This window comes from Mustela erminea, chromosome 6, assembly GCF_009829155.1.
Source record: "Mustela erminea isolate mMusErm1 chromosome 6, mMusErm1.Pri, whole genome shotgun sequence".
Classification (NCBI taxonomy): domain Eukaryota; kingdom Metazoa; phylum Chordata; class Mammalia; order Carnivora; family Mustelidae; genus Mustela; species Mustela erminea.
In genome coordinates, this window is record NC_045619.1 from 9,971,699 (window position 1) to 9,990,077 (window position 18,379).

At 59.7% G+C, this 18,379-nt stretch overlaps 1 long non-coding RNA gene across 3 annotated transcripts in view; it reads right to left on the minus strand.

Annotated features, from left to right (window-relative positions):
• Window positions 1–645: 645 nt before the first annotated feature.
• The window catches only part of LOC116592791, a 50,976-nt gene continuing 33,242 nt past the window's right edge, over window positions 646–18,379 (minus strand). The window contains exons 2-3 of one of the 3 annotated variants that reach the window (XR_004286610.1): window positions 6,581–6,707; window positions 646–5,405 (exon numbers count right to left, since the gene is read on the minus strand). This is a non-coding gene — a long non-coding RNA (uncharacterized LOC116592791). Of the gene's footprint in view, window positions 6,708–18,379 lie in introns of all 3 variants that reach the window. The other 2 variants (XR_004286608.1, XR_004286609.1) reach the window with 2 other exon arrangements.

An 18,379-nucleotide genomic window follows, 5' to 3' on the forward strand; every position in this document is an offset into this window, starting at 1 on the left:
GGAGGCAGTGTGGTAAATTCAGTGAGCACAGAGTCCTGTGGGTGTCGAAGAGGAGTCAGGAGGTCAGGCAGACTTCTAGGAAAAGATGACACTGGGCCGATTCTAAAAGAGCGAGCAGAAGTTAGACCAAATGGGGTGGGTGCAGCAAGGAAAGGCATTCCAGGCAGAGGGAACAGCATAAGCGAAGGCTCAGAGTAAAACCAGGGTGGGGTATGTGTGAACCACAGCAGTTCAGGGGCGAGACGTGAGGCTAAGTGGGTCAGTAGGGCCAGGTCCTGCGGGGACTAACTCGGCAATGTGTCACTCAGGTGGGGAAGAGAGCTGAGGGACAGGTTCTGATTGTGCCCCTATCCCTTCATCTGTTTCTCATTCATCCAGTGACCTGAGCAGCGGTGTGACCCAGGGCACAGTGTGACCTCACGACCAGTCTCCTACAAGCTGGTCCCCGCTGGGCTGCCTGGTCCTGGCCCCCAGGTGGCCCCAGATGAGCACAAACACGGCTCCAGTAAGGCTGGCACGGGACAGGGCGAGCTCGCAGTCCCAGATGGAAAGCGGGTGTGGGGAACAGAGCTTGAAAGAGCGGGGTGCAGGGTGAATAACAGGTCTGCTTCCATGAGAGCATCACGGAGCCACCCCAGCCCTGTGACCGGTGGGGGAGGGGCAGGGGAAGTAACCCTCCCAATGTTATGGGGCTTTCCATCATTTGCAGTCAACACGCCTTCCTAATGGATCCATGCTCTACCTCCAGCTGAAAAATGTATAAATACACTCCAAGATCTTACACGTTCACGCAAGAAGATTTTCCAGAGACGTGGACTCCTTCTCAAAGCCGGGATCCGTGCCGCGCCTTCATCTCAAACGACTTTAACATTTGAACGTGTTTATTGTACAAACTTGGAAATAACGATAAAGGACAAAGCACTGAAAACATCTCCGCCACTCCCAGTCCCAATAACAGGGTTAGCATTTTTGAGTTTTCTTTCAGGTTTTTTCCTGTAATTATTCAATGAAGTCAAGCTCACAGCACATGGTTTTTTTTTTCTTTTTTCTTTTTATTAAATCATACATATGCCTATAGCTTTTCATATCTTGGTTTTCGCTTAAAACTGAAAACATTTCCTATGTCATTATAATTCCCCATAAACATTATTTTAAAAAAATATTTACTTATTAATTTATTTACTTACTTATTTAGAGAGCACGTGAGCCGGGGGAGAGGCCAAGGGGAGAGAACCTCAAGCAGACTCCCCGCCGAGTACAGAGCCCAAGGCGGGGCTCGATCTCACGACCCTGAGATCATGACCTGAGCCAAAGCCAGAGGCTTAACCCATTGAGCCACCCAGGTGCCCCCCATACACATCATTTTTAATGGCGGCATCAGACTCTGTCACAGGATTGTGACAGTCCCTGACCACTGAGCCTTAAGGGGGCGGCCAGTGGGTCAGAGTCTACATCTTTCCATGGAGCGATTTGTACCGAGTTGGCTTTAACAAAGCGCCATGGAACTCAGCCTCCCCTCGTTCCTGGTCCTGACCACAGTGACGGAGCCCAGACAGCAGCCCCAGTCCTGCAACCCAGAGGGGGCACAGGGAGTTACGGGGGGTGCTTGGAAATGTGGGAGAGCATGGAAGCACACAGGCCGGTGGTGTCCAGGCCCTGCTGTGTGCCGAGCTGGGGACTGGCAGCCAGTGGTGCAGGAGGGAAGCATCTGGAGGCCGTGGGAAGCCTCTGGGAGCGGCTCTGCCTTCTGGGGATGACGGGCTGCCCTGGACCAGGACAGGAACACCTCCAGGAAGGTGCCAATAAGCTTCTGGACAGGCCCACGGCCCCTTGGGCATGAGCACATGGCGTGAGCTCAGAACAGCCTGGTCGTCCCTCCGCACCACTGCCCTTCTCTGATCGTCAAGGCTTCCTTCTCCCAGGGCCTTCTGTGGAGACCCCAACCTCAGGACCCCCGGCAGCCCCTTGGCTCTCCACTCCCCTCCTCCGTCACAGAGGACAGGCCCCTGGGCAGCCGTCCCCGGACCTCCCCTCCTTCAGCCTACAAATGACTCTGCAGCCCCCAGCCCTATCCCTTTCCTCCCTCCAGCCGGAGGCCCCCCCAGCCAGCTCAGGACCCCCCACCTCCACTCCAGGAGCCCCTCCCCCACGGAGCCCACCTCCGCGATGCACCGCCAGTGTCTCTTCTAAGAACAACCCATGATCCTCAAGGCCCCCTTCAGTGCCTGCCCTGTATCTCCCCTTCCTGGCCGAGCTTCCCCAAAGACCTGTCTACACCTGCTGTCCACACGCCCTGGCTGAAGGCCCCTCCATTCTCCCCCAGCCCCTGAGCCCGCTCTGGGAAAGGCTCCATAGCAGGGGACCGCCACCCCAAACTCTCTCCCTGTCTCTCTGAGCTACTCTGCTGACCCTCCGCCCAATGGGACAACGCAACGTGTCTTCTCTGACGCCCTCTGCCTGCTCCCAGCTCGGTGCCTCCTCTCATAACAGAACCAGCCGCTCTTCCAGCCCCCGTGTCTTCCCTGGCTCCCACTGCCTACAGAAGGGAGCCCCCTCTCCCCGCGTCTAGCCCCCTTCGTCTCCTGGACCCCCTAAGCTGGCTACGCCAGATCACCCACCATTTCCCAAAGCTCCGTCACTTCTACCCACTGCCCCTGCCGGCACCCCGCCTGCTACCTGTCCCGAGAAACTGAAGCCTGGCCCGGGGGTCACCACATACCTTGCAAAGCCGGCAGTGGCAAGCCCCTTCCTGGAAGCCCTTTTCTCAGGGGTCTGTCATCAGGCAAAACATCAGTCCTCCATAGTGGGCTGGGAGCTCCCCAGGGCCTTCAGCTCTGACTCTGCGCCTCGCCCAGCAGTGATGGAGGCACAACCGTCCCGCCACCAAGCTCTCGCGCTCCACTCCCTGAGCTCACAGCTGGGAGCCAGGCTTGGGGACCAGGCAGTTTGGGCCAGCATGTCCCGGCCCCTGTCCCTAATGCGCAGCTGGACAATTACTGTTCTCTGCCTGCCAGCCCCCCAGGCCCCGATATCCAGAACTTTCCTACTCCCCTGCTGCTCACCCCAACCAGCCCTCCAGCTCTGCACCCTTTGACCAGAACGCGTGCCCCTCACTCACCACCGGGCCCCACAGAGCAGAGCAGAGCTGGCCCCCGCTCCCTGCTGGCTTCCTCCGTCACAGGGACAGGCCTGGGCCCATGGGGGTGGCGGAGGCATGGGGAGGGGAGGTGACCAGACCCAGGTACTGAAGGAGATAATGAGGCAGGCCTGGGCCCCCCACCTCGGCTCACACCCAGGCAGCCCTCAGAGCCTCTCCACGCATCCCCAACCCGGGCTTGGGCCCTGGGTCAATCCCAGCCCTGGCCGCTGGGGCAGCTGGGACCTCTCACTGTCTGCTGGGTTGGGAAGTGAGGATGGTCATGGTGCCCCTCGAAGGGTCTGTTGGGAGGATTTTAATAAGGTAACACAAGGGTTCAGGGTGATGCTTGGCACAGAGCAAACTCGACCTGATCTCTGCTCCACCAGCTCCAGGGGTGGGGCCCTCCCCCCCACCCCACATGCCTCCCACTTGCCCCAGGAGCCCGTTTCGCCCTCATCCACATCCCCAGCCCAGACCTCTCCCCCAGACGCCGGACCTCCCGGGCCTCTCCACCCAGACTCCGTGTGTTCTTCCTCCCCAAGCCTGCCCGTCCCACAGTGTCCCTTGCCCAGGAAATGGAATGAACTTCTGCTGGGTCACCCAGGCCAGAAAACGAGGGGCAGCCTTGATGCCTCCCTCCCCGCCCCTTGCCTGCCCCCACCTGGTCCAACCGTTCAGACTGGGCCGCCTCCCCCCGTGGCTGCCCAGACCATTGCCACTGTCACCAGCTCAGGGGTCACTGGGCTCTGGCGTCCAGAGCCCTTCCGTCCCACTCAATCCCCACCCCCAGCCTTGGGCAAATCACTTCACTTCTCTGTGCCAGGCTTCCTGGACAATAAAACAGGGGTGACCATAATGCCCTCTTCGTTAGCTTGTTTTGAGGGTTGTAAGAGTAAAATTCTCGAAGAGCTTAAGCCCTTGATCAGCGTTGGTGTTAGCCCCCACGCCAGGGTGACCCCGCCCCTCTCCACCTGCTCCTGGCCTCGGGCTCGCCCCCCGGCATACCCTGTGCACAAGGCAGAAAGCTACCAGCTATGGAGCGTGGGCCCCATGCGGGACACTGAACAAAGCCCGTCACAAGCCCCAACCCTTCACCATTTCGGCACCCCCAGGAGACAGGTGTCCTTACCCCCATTTCACAAATGAGGGAGCTGAAGCCCAGGGTCCTACAACTAGTGTTAACCATGACCTCGAAGTACACTGTTGGTGTTCATGTATTGATTCAAAACATTTATTGAGCACCTACTATATGTGAGGCACTGAGCTGGGTGCTGGGAAAACAGTAATAAACCAGACTGGCACAGACCCAGCCCATATGATCTTTCTAGAACACAAACCTGACCCCTTGAAAATCCTTCAGTGACCACCCTGCTGCCCTCAGGATCTAGTTCATGTAACTTCTCGGGGCCTTCTAGTCCTCAGGAGCCCCCCTGACTACCCTTGGCAGCCCACACAGTTCCTCCCCTGGCCACCTCTCCTACCTTCCCTGCCCCCACTCTGCTCTGGCACGCGGGTATGGCCCGTTCCCCCATCACACTCCACTCACCTTCTCCTTATGCCAGCCCCTTCCCACCTTCTGTCTCAATTTCTTTGCCTAGTTCACTCATCCTCATCTTTTCAGGTTCCATCCTTGGTCACCTGCTCCAGGAAGCCTTCCTTCCTCAACCTCCCAGCCAGTGGTGAGCTCGCAGGCGCCCTGTCTTACAGCACGCTGGCTCTTGGCTGAGCTGTCTCTCCTCCTAGAGTGTGGCTCCTTGAGGGCAGGCCCAGGGATGCATTCAACTCTGAATAAATCTCCCTTCTCTGTCTGTTTCCTGAACCCCCCCACCCACCCACCCAGCCATCCACCCATCCATCCATCCCCAATCTACCCATTTTACCTCTTCTTGCTTCTTCTTGCCCCACTCGATGGTTACAGGTGAGTGCCCCCTGCTGGCACGGTGCAGGTGGTCTGTTTCAGGGCTCTGGAGACGCGGGGACAGAGTGAGATGGCCGAATTGGTGGGTGTTGGAGGCACCTGAGCACAGCCTCCTCAGGGTCTGGCTCCTGTGATTGCAGACCGGGTGGCCGGGGCTGCCACAATCGACCTACATCTCCTCCCCAAGTCCCCGGGCCTCTACAAGGGTGGGCTGCAGCCCTGGGAAGGGACAGGCAGAGCTGGAGCCGGCTGGGTGAGTGCCAAGTCCTGGCAGTGTGTCTCCCCCGTGCCTGTTTCCTCATCTGAACACGGTTGCCATCAGCCTGTTGCTGCCCGCTGTGCAGGACCCTGTGAGGGGGACAGTGGATAGAGACTGAATTCCCTGACAGCAGACACTTCAACCTCTGACCGGCTTCCTGACACTCCCATCTTGGGCACCATCAACTCCATTTCCAAAAAAATTCCAGTAAATCTGGTTTTAAGCTTCCATCTGTGTTTCCCGTGGGTCAGGGCACATTCTGAGGGCTCTTTCCTGGGGGGTTCTGGGGGGGGAGCACATGGCTTGGTCCGGCGGCAGCACCTGCTCACTGAGCCCCTGGTCGGAACAGACACTTACCCCCACGGAGCCTCAGTCTCCACCTGCCGAGGGCGGGGGTCACTCCCGCCTCGGGGGCTGCTGTGCGGGTCCAGCAAGATGGTGGAAAGGGGGAAGGTGTCTTGTCTCCGTGCAAGGAGGCGGCCCAGGTGGGGGCGGCCGGTGGGAGGGTCCCCCTTCTCCCTAGAGAATAGGAGGTGCACCGCGAGACCTCCTGTTGAGCCGCAGCCACCCCGCTATGGCTTCCCCAGCCCCGCAAGCTCTCAAGAAGCCAGGGGCCGCCCGGAATGGCCGCTCTCAAAATGGCCGCCGCGGCCACAAGGCCCCTTCTCTCCCTGGGCGCCTCGGGAGAGGGAGGGCACCGCGGCCAGACCACGGTCACTCCTCGCAGCCCAGGGGTGCACTGTGGGGCGGGAGGCGGGGAGGAGGGAGTCGGGGTGGGTGGGGGGCCGGGGAAGAGCCAGAGAGAGGGGCAGGGAGAGGAACAAAAGGTCCCTTTGTGGAGTGAAGCAGGGAGAAGAGGCAGCGCATTACCCAATGCCCAGAAGCCATGTTGGTAACAAGAGAACCATTCTCTGCTTCACTTGGAAAACAACTTGGAGCAGAGAGAGACAGGGAGAGATTTAACCCCATGGGCGCGGGGCGCAGGGGCCTGAGGCCACTGTGGGAGGTGGGGAGGGAGTGAGGGTATGCTAGGGGGACTTTCGGGCCCTGAGCGGGGCGATTTCCTGTCTCCCAGGCCTGGTCTGCGGTTCCCAGGTCCAGAGGCCCAATATGGCTGCTTGGCCAAGTCCCAGCAGCCTTCGGACCCGGGGACTGGAGCCATGGCTTCTGCTGCCTCGGTCTGGTCAGACCAGTGACCCATGCTTGCTCCAACTCCAGAGCCTGGCCCACCCCAGCCTCGGGGAGGACTCCCCTGAATCCTTACATCTTATGGCTTCAGGTCCTCAGGCTGGCTGGACCGGGTTCCAGGGCCACCAGACCCCACTTGCCTCCTTCTGCGGACAGGAAGCACATTTCCTCCCGAGGACGTCCCTTCCTTGTTGCAGTGTGGCCTGTTCGAAAATTTTGTTCTCAAATTTAATTAAATCTCTCTCATCCCTACCCAGCTTTCTCCCCTTCCCCCACTCTCCACCCACTAACCCTGGTTCTCGAGCTCCTAGAGACCACATCCGGTAATACTGCAAATAAGGCAAAACGAAGCAACAGCGCTCTGGGCCCCTCACCTATACCCACTTAATGACCATTGCTACCTTGGGGTCAGCGGGGCTCAAGTGAGCTGCTGTCTGCTCTGCTGATGGTACTTGTTCTAGAAGCGCCTAACACAGGGCCACACAGGGGAGGCAGTCCATGGATAAGCGGAAAAAAGGTTTTTCCCTCCCCCTCTTCCTCTCTCCTTCTACAAGTAAGAGTTGGCCACTAGTCATGTGCCCAGCACTGTTCCGCTCTGGGGTTCCAGCAGTGGACAAAACAGAGAAAATGTTCTTGTCAGGATGGACAATAAACCAGCAAATATACAAGCTAATGTCCGGTGGCCACAGGCTCTGTGACGGAAAACAAAGCAGGGTCAGGGAGGGACCAACAGGAAGGGTGTGCATCAGAAACAGTGATCGGGGAAGCCCCTGGAAGGGTGTGATCTTTGACAAAGGTCTGAATGAAGAGAAGAAGAATGTCTGGGGCAGAATGTTCCAGACAGTAGGAGGAGCACGTGCAAAGACCTTGAGAGGGAATGTGCCAGGGGGTCTAGGGGCAGCCAGGAGGCCAGAGTGGCAAAAACAGAGGGAGCAAGGGGGACACGGGGAGGCCACAGAACAGGGTTCAGAGCAGGGGGGATGCTGGAGGAACCCAGGTGTGAGGGGCCTGCAGGAGCTTGGAGCAGGGAGTGGTGTGGTCCGAGTTCTATTTTAACAAGGACATCGTGGTTCCCATGCAAGGGATAAACTGTAGAAGACCAAGGGTGAGAACTAGAGACCCACCAGCCCCCCATACCCTATGTTCTCCAATCCCTGGTGGCTACTCCCCCATGTCGCCCACCCCCTCATAAGTAGGGTCCAATCATTCTTTGAATTAGCGATTACCCAGCACCAGCCATGGTAAGGATGGAAACAGGCAGTTTCCTAAAGAGAACAAGGTTGTCCCCCACCGCTGGGAGTTCATAATCATGGGTTTCAGGGACCCTGACCCCCGCTCGAAGAACAGAGCCTCTTCTTTGGGGAGTTTTTACAGCCTAACGAAGAGCTCTCAGGACATTGCCCCCCCACACCCCCGAGTCCCACAGTGCTGAGATGTTACAAATGGTCCAGCAAAGCAGAGGCTCAGTGGCCCACCGGCCAGCCCCCAGCTCAGGCCTGTCCCTGGCTTCCCAGGGCCTCAGCTTCCTCCACTGTAAAAGCAGGCACACTTTGCAGGTTTGATGCAAGCATAAAAAGGCAGCACTTCATTCTTGGGGGCACGGGTGGTGGAGACTAAGCCTCCAAGAGGCAAGCAATGGCTCAGGTCACCAGCTGGAAAAGGGCAGCGCCTCCCCACCCCTAGTGACGGCTTTCCCTGCACCCTCTGTGTGCTCTCAGGGCAACTGCGGGCTCCTTAGCTCAGATCAGGTCAAGGCCTGCAGTGGTGGGTAGCGTGGGGCAGTGGCTACAGAGAATGGTGACAGTGTCAGGGGACCCTCCAACAGCAGACAGGCTGGCAGGGAGGGAAGGAAGGCTGCATGGCCCAGACGGACAGAGACAGGACAGACTCTGGAGTTCCAGCTGAACAGAAAGGAAACATGCCCTTACTAGGCCCCAGCCCGGAGCTCTGTGCTGGGGGGCAGGTGACTGAGAGAGGCAGAGACGGAGATGGAGAGACAGAGAGAGAAAGTGCAAGTGAGTGCTGTGTCCCTGTCTGCTCCCCACCTTGCTGTGGGCCCTGGGCAGCCCCCTGGACCTCCCCGGCCACTGTATCAACTGTCGATGGTCCCTTAGCCCTCCTGACCGCATAGGACGGTAGCAAGGGTTGGGCACAGAGATGCCTGTGAAGCCATCATGGAGACTACTTCTGGGAGGGGTAGCAGGTCCTGGGCTCCTGCTAGGTTTCAGGCTGTGCGCCATTTACAAGATAATCCAACACAGTGGATTGTACAGTGGGCGGTGCTGACAGGAGAGGGAGGGAGATGGCCATGGCAGAGAAATCTTCCTGGAGAGTCAAGCTGTAGTTGTGCATATTAGGGAGGTGGGAGGGCCTGGACACAGAAGGACCTGTACAAGTAAAGCCACAGAGAAGAGAGCCAGCTTGCAGAACAGGAAGTGACGTCAGCCCCTGGTGGAGAGGCAGGGTGGGGACACTGGGGTGAGGTCCTGGAAAGCCCCTGTTCCCCCGGGACCAGAGCCCCAGGTCTCACCTTCCCCCACTCCCAGTCTCAGCTTAAAGCTCCTGCTTTCCCCCTCCCTGGAGCTCTGTCCATGCGTGTCCAGAGCCATGAGGGCGGCCTCTCTAGGAAGCCCTCCCTCACCCCAGTCCAGGTGGGGAAGCCCTCCCCCGGGAGCATGTCATTCAGTCCTAAGGGAAGGCACTATTATTATACCCATTTTACAGAGGATGAAATTGAGGCTCAGGGAAATGTCAGTTTCACCCAGGGTTGTAGAGCTGGTGTGAGGCTGGCTCCTTTGAGAGCTTCCATTACCTCCCCGCCTCCCCACAACTCTGTGCCAGGCCCCTGTCTCCTCAGATCTAGTGCTAGGAGGCTGCTGGCTCTGTACCCCTCAGCCCTGCTTCACTGCGGAGGAAGCTGAGTTCCAGACAAGGGCCAGGAGCAGAATGCCGAAGCCAGGAGTAGCTGCCCCTGCTCCTCCTGCCACCATCTGAGAAGGGCAGACAGGACCAGGACACACAGGTGACTGCAAGCGGAGAAGCCAGGCCTGGGGCCCAGGGACCAGGGTGTGGGCACTTGTGGAAGGCAGGAAACTGAACCAGCAGGGACAGCGAGCCCAGCGTGGCCAGGCCTGGGGAAGTCGAGAGACGGATGGCCTGATGGCAAGGCAGCAGGCCTGAAATGCGGCTGGGAGGCAGCAGGAGGAAGGGGTCCTGGCTGTGGACAACAGACCGAGCTGAGAAGGGGTCACCGGACAGGCTGGAGGGGAACTGGGAGAGCAAAATCCCAGGGTTCAGGGCACCACCACCCCCCGGCCCTGCCCACGTTTGGCCCTAGGTACCTGCCCCTTGGGCTTGTGCTGGACGTGGGGGTCAGGTGACGGTCACGGGCCTCTCCACCCCACAGTCAAAGGGGTTGGCCTCCAATGGAAAGAGCATTGAGACAGTGCAGGTCACGCGGGAAGTCACCCAGTATGGGCCCAGCGCCCTGGCCCACGTCACACACTCGTCCTGCCAGCGCAGGACGGAAGCCTCGAGGCCCTTCCATGTGGCACTGTCGTCAGTCAGAGGAGTCACATGGGGGGGGGCGCCCCTCCGCCCGCCTTCCTGCCTTCCTGAGGTCTCCCCGCCTCCGCCCCACCCCTCGGGATCCTGCCACAGCTCTGGAAAAACAACTGAGGGAATCAAGTGGAAACACAAATCCGCCAGCCAGTCCCTCCTGCTCCCCCCCCACCCGCAGACTCCCGCCCCAGGGCGCCCAGGCAGGGGGCGCGCCAGCCCAGCGGGGTTTGCTTTGCTGAGGACCCATGGGAGCAATCCTCCCTCCCAGCCTCCCAGCCGCTGGCCTGTCCCTCCGTCTGGGTCCCACGGAGCCAGCCCCTCCCCAGGAGGACAGGGGCCCTGGAGCTTGAGCCCCTCTCTCCCTCCCTTCAACCCCTAGAGCTGCCATCCGGGGCCAGGGAAATGCCAGCCTCCCGCAGGCAAGGACTGCTGGGGACCCCGGACCAGCCCCTTCCCCTCTCTGAGCCTCAGCTGCCTCATCTGTCAAACAGGAGTGACAGACGAGCTGCCGGTGCCACCTTGCGGGGCTGGTAAAGCAGGACCAGGAGCCGGAGAAGGCCAGCACTGTGCGAACCGGAGAGCGGGGCCACAGACTATCACTTTGATTGTCAGAGAGAGGACCCTGCCAGGGACGTCAGCTCTATGCAGGAGACTTGAATTACAGATGGCAGGAAAGGGTCGCTGAGGTTACAGCCAGGGCCCTTCCCCAGCCCACCCAGCCCTGCTCAGCCTCACCTCACTGCCTCCCACCCTGCCAGCCTCACCCCTCCCAGCACCCGCCACCCTGAGCACCTCCCCGGCCCTCTGACTGCTCCGCAGACAGGCTGTCTCCGGGCCGGAATCCGCATTCTGAAGAACCAACTTCCCCCGTGAAGCTTCCTGATTCAGGGCCGAGGCGCCTGATTCAGCACCCACAGCCCCTTGTACACCCCACAGTATGGGGCCTGTCGGGTGTGAGCTCCGTGTGGACAGGCTCTGTCTAATCACCCCAGAGTCCCTGCCTCGCACGCAGCGCTGGGTCCCCCGACCAGATGAGTGTATGAGCGCTTAGAGACAAGCCACAGCGACCTGGGGCATGCACCCCATTCTCCTCTCAAGACCTCCCTTCCGGCCGGTCTCTCCTGCGCACACCCAGGAGCTCATCCCCTGCCAGGGTACAGGTGTGCTTTTCCCGGTGGGGGGGGGGGGGGGGGTGGTACACAGGGGTGGCATTTCCAGAGCTCTGCTGGGGAGACGGCCGTGACGGGAGGAGAGAGGATGTTGGCCGGTCAGGAAGTGGGCGCCATCATCCCTGCGGCAGACCGAGGGGACCAGAATACCAGAGGGGACAACGGATATGAGCAACATTTCGAAGGAAAAACTGTCGTGGCTAGTGATTAGCCGTGAGGGGACAGAGAGGCGGATGAGTCAAAAATGACTCTGAAGTTTCACGCCTGGGTCACTGGAGAACAGCGGAGCCATTGATGGAGCTGGGAAGCGGGGGGGGCGGGGTGCTGGTCCAGGGGGCGGGATGGTGACTCGGGTTTGGGACAGGGACTCACAGCCTTTGGGGGCTGGAAGAAGTAACCTCAGAGGTCATCCAGGTCACACACGAGGAAACCCAGTCGCTGTGGGGAGCAGCCACTGAGCCAGGACCCTGAGCGGGTCGGTGTCGGAGCCAAGGCCAGGGACCCAAAAACAGGGCGAGGCTGGTGCCCGGGCTGGGCTCAGGTTGTGCCCTGGAGCCCCCCAAGGCAACTCAGACCCAATCCCCACCTTCAGGGGTTCACTGTCCGGCGGTAGAGACAGACATGGCCATGATTACCACCTGATTGAAGGTGTGTCCGCTAGGCACGGTGGGGACTCAGAGGCCAAGCTTGCCTAGGAAGGGACATGGGGGAAGGGGCAGTAACTAAGGAGTAAATTGACGCTCGGAGCCGTCCCACAGGCTACAGGGTACCATTGTTCCCATTTTACAGATGAGCTGGACAAAGACTTAAGATTATCCATGGCCTCACGGGTCCTGGGCTCTTAGGCCCTGCTTCCTGGAAGAAATGTATTGAAGCTGAGGCCTGGGATTGAGCAGGAATTTGCCAAAAGACAGGGAGGGAGAGGGTGGCCCCAGGCAAAGGAACAAACTTGTATCAAGGCCCAGAAACCCGCTTTGCCCTGGCAGACTTTGAGGCATTTGTGGTCTATAGCCTGGAGCCCACGTGGCTCTCAGTGCCCCCACCCTGTCCCCTGTCCTCTCTCCCCGAAGGTCCCCTCCTGGCCCAGCACCAGCTGGTGAGCTGATGGATCTTCAGGCGAATGAGCTGGGGGTGGGTGGGGCTGGTCCCTACCCCCAGAGAGCGGTGACTCAAGCCCCCTGAGGCCTTCCCGGCTCTGTCCTCTGCCACCCACACTTCCCCTCTGCGTCATCATGTGAGCCCAGAGGAGTGAGGGGTGGGCTGCGGTCATCCAGCATGGGACTGGGTGAGCCAAGGCTCAAACCCACAGGGCCTGGGGGCTCAGTCAGAACCCCACTGAGCGTGGACAAACCTCTCAGGTAGGTCTCCATCCCTGGGCTCCCACATGAAGGGCACACCGGAAGTAAACCTGGAGAGAAGGGGGCTGAGCACTGGACATGACAGCTGATCATCCCGGGGGATGTGGTGTGCAGGAGTCAGCTCATACCGGCATGGGAGAGCCAACTGTTAAATTTTCTGGAACATTCTAAGCCTGTTGATGTCAGCTGGGAAGCTTGAAATTAGCCCTGGTGGGAGCATTTACATTGTGGAAATCCATCCTTAGAGGGCCACCCTCTGCCCCAACAGAGCTGGTTGTCAAGCATTTCCCAGCATACCGTGTCTAGCGGGGCCATCTCCTGGCTCCCCGGGAGGCTTCTGGGTTCTCTCAAGTTCCCAGCATGGTCTTGGGCTCTTGACGGAGTTGCTCGTGCTCACAATCAATTAGCATCTCCCGCTTTGCCACCAATTAAAGCCCAGACTCCTCGCTAGAGCCTTCCAGCTCCAGCAGTGGAAGATCTTTCCAGATGAATCTAGAACTGCTCCCTTCATGGCCCCTATTCCAGCCACACAAAACAGAAGATAGTCATGGAATAAGCCTCTGCGTTCCAGCAAACATACCTCTGCTCGTGCTGTTCCCTTCTCCTGGAATGCCTTTCTTTCCTCTTTGCCTCTTGCAATCCTCCCCAGTGGGTAAGGTTTAGTCATAACTGGTGCCCAGGCAATGTTCTCTGACTAAGTAGAAGGGGGACAAATCAAGGCCCTGCAACCAGGCTAAACCCGGAGTCCTGGGAAACCCCGAATCCATTCCCCCGCCTCAGGACAGAAACACCCAAAAACCCTCCTGCTTCAAGTCTCCAAGAGAATGGGGTGCCCATGCAGGACGCACTGGTGGCCACCTTCAGGGGTGGCAAAAACAGAAACTGACTCAAACCACCTGGTCACCTGGAAACTAATGCCTTCCTTCCCTGTTCGGTCTTTTGAACTCTTCATCCTTCAAAGCCCAGCCCAGATGCTACCTCTGCCAAGAAGTCTTGCCTAGGTAATGGTCCTCCGTTCCCCCTCACCCAGCTGCTTTGTACACCCTATGATGGTCACACTCATGGCACTGGAAAGTCCTTATCTGTCTGTGTGTCCACTGCCCCACCAGACCACAGCCCCCTGAGGCAAGATGGGCCCTTATTTAAGGCTGAGTCCTCTGCCTGGTGCCCCATAGGCTTAGGAAATCCCTGTTGAATGGACTCAAATGGACTCCACTGTCTTGGGCAAGTCATCCCTTGTCCCTGGGCCTGAGTTTCCCTCTGCATAAACTGGACTCAAATTAGGTCATCTTCAAAGGACTTACATTCTAGGATTCTATGAATAGGGGCCCTCCCTCTCCCTATCAGTCTCTAACCTTCAAATCTCCCTCCCTAACCTCCCAGCCTCCCTCAGCAGCCTTCACTCCCCCCCCGCCCCCCCAATACACACCCAAGAGACCACATCGCTCACCCCTCAGATCCTCGAACAGATCTCTCAGACTACAGGTTCCTCTGCAAGGGCAGAGGCCGGGCCCACCCACCCCCAGCCCTGCCCCCAGGCACGCAGTCAGCCCCCACGACTGCCCATCAAGGACTGTGATGGAGCTCGCAGCCAAGGCCTGCAGAGCCTTTGGTGAGTCTCAGAGCCCCCGTTCAGACAGGCCCAGAGTCGCCTGCCCCTCGCAGCAGGGCTCCCCCTCAACCCCTCGGGGGCAAACAGCCACATCTCGCTTTCTGCCTGCGTTGCTCCAGCTTTCGGAGGGTCTGTACGCTCGGAAGCATGTGAGGGGTAGAGGGCTGCCCCTTCCTCTGGATCCCGCTCCGAGACTTCCGGGTGACGATGCAGCCACTGTCCTCCCTCAGGTCTCAGCCTCTCCATCTCCTGATCACCCCGAGGTAGACCTGCCCCGGCCAACCCACACCTGGGCACACCCGGGCACGGATGCGTGTGCGTGCAGAGGCATGCACATATACATGCGCACAGAGGGTTGCGAAGCCCGTGTCCGTCGCCCTGTGCTGACCCGTGGAGCCCTGGGAGGTGTCGCTCGTGCCCTCGGGTGTGCTGACTTCGAGGAAACCAAGTGAGATTGCTGGAAAGGGGCTCTGAAGCCCTCGCTGGTCCTGAAGTCCAAGGACCAAAGGTCACACCTGCCCCTGTGGCAGCGGGACAGCAGCAGCCCTGGCCTCCTGCCCTGGCTGGCCTTGCCTCACACGGCTCCACTGTGGGGCGACACGCTGCCATTCAGCCTCCGTGTCTCGCCCTCTCTCAGGCGCACGCGGGGCAGAGGCAGCGCCCAGGGATGGAAGGAGAGGCCAGCGTCTGCCAGTCTACCCCAGGGAGCAGGGGCTCTTGTGGCATCCAGATACAGCGGTTTAGAGCAAGGACTCTCACGCCTCCTCCCCTGCGAGCCAGACAGTCTTTAGCAAAGTCTCAAGCCCTCTGGATCTGTTTCCCCACCTGCAGAGCAGTGGTAGGTAGCAGCGCCCGCCTCCCACAGGGGTTACGACTGCGTGAGTGAGCCGATGTCACCCGCAGGGTCTGGCTCCGTAAGTGCTCAGCAAACAGCGGCCGCTGCCGTTCTGAGTATAGACGAGGGCTGTCCAGCCCTGCACGCTCGTTTCCTGAGCACAGAGGGCTGTGCTCTCCCACTGCGCTGCCTGCTGGGAAGACACCCAAGGCCCCTGCCCTCAGTGAGCCCACGAACATGGGGGGAAAGTGCAGACAGGGGGAGAGCAGGGCCCTGTGTAGGTGTGTGGATGTGTGCCCGCCCACGGGGCTCTCTCAATGTGTTGGGGGAGACAGACAGGACTGCTGAGGGGCCCAGCCCCGATGGAGGAGGATGGGGAGCTAGGAGACGGCCCCAGAAGAGGAGAGGTGTGGCCTCCAAACAGCCAAGAGTGAGAGCAGGGCGTTCCAGGGGAAGGAACGGCCTGAGCAAGGGATGATGGTGAACCACGACCTGGGAGGGCGTGATGCTGAATCCGCCGCGTTCAGGACCTTCACCACCAGCAAGTGGAGCTGCTACCAAGCTCGGTGGCCCTCCATTATGCAGCAGGCAGCACGAAGCACCTGCTTCCCACACCTCTGCACCCACAGCCCTGTCCCCGAGCAACGGCCCCCCTAGGTGCCGCCGCCCCTTGGAAATACGGAACCCCAGGGGCTTTGCTGGAATCATTAGCGCCTCGCTGTTGCTCCGGGATGCAGGTGCCCTGAGACCCGCACACGGTGGGAGCACAGCAGAGACTAGCTGAAGGAAGGAACGGACAAATGAACGTAGGAATGAGTGGATGGAGAGACTGCCACATCCCCCCCACGACACTGGTGATTCACCTGATGACTGACACCATCCCACACCCCGTGACTGCCCCCCGCAACCCGCAGGAGCTCTGGCACGCACCCAGCCAGGCCCTGGCCGCCCTGGCGAGCCTCGTAGAAAGCCGCTCTCCCCGGGCATGCCCCCTCCCCATCCATCCATCCATCCATCCCCCCCACCCACACAGGCTTTCCCTCTCGCCTGGGGCAGCTGGTGGGAGGGTGGGGGCTGGGGTGGGGCAGGACCAGAGGGGCCTCAGAGGCAGCAGGGCAGGGGGCTGGGGGAGGCTGGGAAAGTCCAGGCTGTCTCTCCTGGGGGGGGCGGGGGGCGGCGTGGTGGGGCGCTCACAGGGATGAGGGAGGGAGGAGGGTCGCCGGCCCGGTACAGCTGCGGTCCCCTCCCCAGCAGCCTGCCCGGGTGCAGAAAGGCCTCTTTGTTCTCCGCCTTTAAAGGGTAAGAGAAACACTTATGCATGGCAAATTAGCCCAAAAATGTATTTCTCTAAAACACCCAATTGTCTCACCAGGCCTGCAGCTGCAGGGAAGTTCCAGGGAGTCAGGGGAGGGGGAGGCTTTGGGGTGACCCTGGGGGACAGGGAGAGGCGGCGGGGAAAGAGGGGCCATCTCTCCTTCCCGCCTCTGCTCTCAGAATTTCACAGGTGCAGGAGGGCACAGCTGGGGAGGGCCCTGGGCTCAGGGAGACAAGCCCTGGTGTTACAGACAGGGAAACTGAGGCCCGGGAGGTGGCAGGATGATGGCAGAGTGAGTGCTGGCTGGCTACAGAGAAAGGGGCAGTCCCAGCTCTTGGGGTACCTGCACCCCGCCTTGTCATTGCTGAAGGGGAAGGGGCCCTGGTGCCCCAAGGTCATCTAAGCCAGCTGCCCTGGGCATAAAGGAGAGAGAAGGAAGCGGGGTGGCCCACTGAGAGCTTCAGTGCCCAGGAGGATGGACAAGGGCACCGACTAAACCCCACTTCCTCCCCAGCTTGGTACCCCTGAAGGCCGACATGCCTGGGGACAACAGGGGGATACAGGCAGAGGCACCCGAAAAATTCCTCCACAAAAGCCTTCTCCCAGGAGCAGCGGGAGGACCCTTAGCGGGGAACTGGACCAAACATGCATGCGAAGCGCTTCCTTTCCAGGGTGCAGCCTCTGGAGCATCTCTGGGCTCCTAAAGGTGAACCAGAGACAGAGCTCCTATCCCACAGGGAAGACAGAAGAGTAAATAACAATTACCATGACCGTCCTGTCCTGAGGAGAGGTGACTCCAAAGAGAGTGACGCCAACATGGAGGACAGAGGATGGGTAGGGGCTCCCAAGAAGAGCCCCCAGACTGGGCCCTGAAAGGGAGGGGGAGCATTCCAGGCAGCGGAACAGCATAAGGGGCTTCTGAGACCACCCCTCGACATCAGGATTCAGAGCCACTGGTTTACAAGAATTCATGGAGCATCTCCAGAATTCCAGCTCACATAGGAGACACAGAAGGAGCAGATATGGTCCTGGCCCTGGGGTGGGGGGGTTTGCCAACTTGACTCGGGGAGTTTATGACACAGAAAAAACACGGAGCTGCCACGAAAAGAGCCCCAGTGGCTCCTGTGGGACCACCCGCTCCCGAGGCTCAGTGTGTGCATCTGTACAATGGTGTGATGCTCTCCATCCCGGAAGACTGTCACGAGGAGTGGAAAGAGCCGACACCCACTGTCTGACGCCTTGGGGATTCTCAGTGAAAGTTGGTTCTGGCCCGCAGAAAAGTCTGGCAATGACGCAAACAGGAGAGCAGGGGAGAAGGGAGGCTACACAGTGGTGGGAGCTGTGATTGCACACATAGGTGTGTGTGTGAGTGTGGGCGTTGTGAGTGTGCGCATGCGTGAGGGCGCGTGTGTGAGTGCGCATGTGGGGGGTGCTGTGAATGAATGTGTGCGTGCATGGGAACGGGTGTGTTGTGCATGTGTGCAAGTACCTGTGCACATGCACGTGTGTGCGAACACACGAGTGTGGGAACAGGTGTGCGTGCATGTGTGTCTGCAGCAAAGGGATCACTTATGGAATCTTTTTTTGGGGAAAGGGGATTGAGCTAAACCTCAGAATGTCCAATGCATGAAGAGGTCAAGCACCCCGGAGAAGGTGCTCACATGTGGCCGGAGGGACTGGGAAGAGACCGGGGACCTCCAAGGGGCCAGGAGACCCCGAGAAGAGACAAAGGTGCTGTGGGGTGGAGGCCTCCGCTCGGGCTGGTCCAAGAAGGCACCTGCAGCGGAACCAGACCCCGGGGAGAAGTCCTACCTAGTGCTCCTCCACACTTGTCGGAGGGTCTTGGAGTCGTCCTCCCTCCAGGAGAAACCCACATTCTGGAGCTGGGTCAGCCACGCCCTCCAGGGGCTGCTCCTTGCCCCGCTCTCTCTGCTTCTCTCCCGCAGCCCCTCTCCTCCATGCCCGCTCCTCAGCCAGACCCAGTCACCTGCTCAGCTGCGCCACCCCTCCTCCGCCCTTCATGCT